This window comes from Galeopterus variegatus, unplaced genomic scaffold (genome assembly GCF_000696425.1).
Source record: "Galeopterus variegatus unplaced genomic scaffold, G_variegatus-3.0.2 Scaffold11168, whole genome shotgun sequence".
NCBI lineage: Eukaryota > Metazoa > Chordata > Mammalia > Dermoptera > Cynocephalidae > Galeopterus > Galeopterus variegatus.
This window is the reverse complement of record NW_007737279.1, coordinates 19,395-21,168: the sequence shown is the minus strand read 5'-3', so window position 1 is coordinate 21,168 and position 1,774 is coordinate 19,395. Positions and strand designations below refer to the sequence as shown.

Genomic DNA, 1,774 nt, shown 5'->3' with positions numbered 1-1,774 from the left:
CTCCAAACACCACATACCATGAAGACAACACTACTGCACTCCTACACAGCCAGCAGAGTTCACATAAAGTCCCTATGCATGTCAACCCACAAGGACCATTTTCAGAGCAACTGTTGCTTTTACTCCACTATTTTCGTACACTTCCAAAAAACATTGTCATCCTAAAAGCCAGCCCAAACCTGGAGGAAATATAGGCCACCTGGGATTTACAGTATGCTGTATATTTTCTACATAAACATGGGAAATATCTGGGTCTCCTCCTAACACATAAAAAGTAAAAACCAACTGAAGAACTCAAAACTAATGGCTTGCTCTGTTATTCAAATCTTCTAAGACTCTGTCCTTTACCCCTTACCCTACCATCTGGCTCCAACAGCCAGAGACTGGGATGAAATTCCTGTCACTAACACATCCTCTGTTTTGTCCATGGGTTTGATGAGGGATCATCCCAAGCAGAGATTGTGGTGGGTCCCATGCCTGGCCCTTCAAACTTAGCCAGATCACCCTCTGTCCCCATACCACACAGCAGCAACATAAAAGCCAGTCAAGGTAACCAGCCATAATCAAGTTCCTGCTGGTACCTCATGGTCTTGCTTTTTAACCAGATCTCCACCAACTTTTGACCCTCAGTATTGACAATCAATTTATAGTCCATTCTCTAAATCATCAACCTTGGCACCCTTCCCAGCTCCCCACTTGCTATGATTCCCTCATCTCAGTGTCACAATGAGAAAAGACCCCACACCTCACCTACTAGCTCTAGTCCCTTAAATCTGACCCCCAGCAATACCAGATTTCTCCCCTTCTCATCTCTCCCACAAATGTTCAGAGTGAAAGGAAAAGAAAATTAATGATAGAGCTCTGGGAAACACCAATATTCACCAAAATTTACATGGCAGGAAGAGGAAAAAGCAAACACTATTGTACACACTTAATTATGACTCTTCAGCACATACTAACAGTCAGTGCACCATCAAGTCTCCACCTACCAAAAAAGGTATGTTTCAGGCACCCTAATGTCCATCAGGTAATAAGTGGATAGGTGAAATGTGGTATATCCATAAAATGGAATATTATTCAGCAATAAAAATTAATGCTACAGCATGAATGAACTTTGAAAACATTATGCTAAGTGAAAGAAGCCAGTCACAAATGACCACATATTATATGATTCCATTTATATAAAATGTCCAGAATACGTATATCTATAGAGACAGAAAATAGATTAGTGGTTTCTTAGGGCTGGGTAGAGGGGAGAATGGGGTGTACAGGACTAATAAGTACAGGGTTTCTTTTAGTGGGAATGAATATGTTCTAAAATTAGACTGTGTTACCACAATCTAACAATCTGAACAATCCTGTGAATATACCAGAAAACATTGACTTGTACATTTTAAATGGGTAAATTGTAGGGTATGTGAATTATATCTCAATAAAGCTGTTTAAGACACAAACAAAAACAGCTCCATAGAAGCATATACAAAGGACCCCACTCAGTAACTTGGTTCTCTTCATCAATCATACTTTCCTTTTCTGGACATGTTTAGGAAATGCCATTCCACCTAAAACGCCCTACCACTTTCCAACAAATAATGAACAGGATCCTAAATATTACCAGGACCTAAGGAGTTGGCAAAAAAGGCGGGGGGCGGGAGATGGTACCCAAATGATATCTTTATAAACTTTTCAAAGGCTGATTCCAAGAAGCCTCTGGTATAGACTGCCCTACATACTCTTAAAAAAGAAAAAAAGGGCCAGCCCGGTGGCGCACTGC

The 1,774-nt window shown here is 40.6% G+C and overlaps 1 pseudogene; it reads left to right on the top strand.

Annotated features, from left to right (window-relative positions):
- Positions 1–623, top strand: part of LOC103610454 — a 2,367-nt pseudogene extending 1,744 nt beyond the window's left edge.
- Positions 624–1,774: the final 1,151 nt, after the last annotated feature.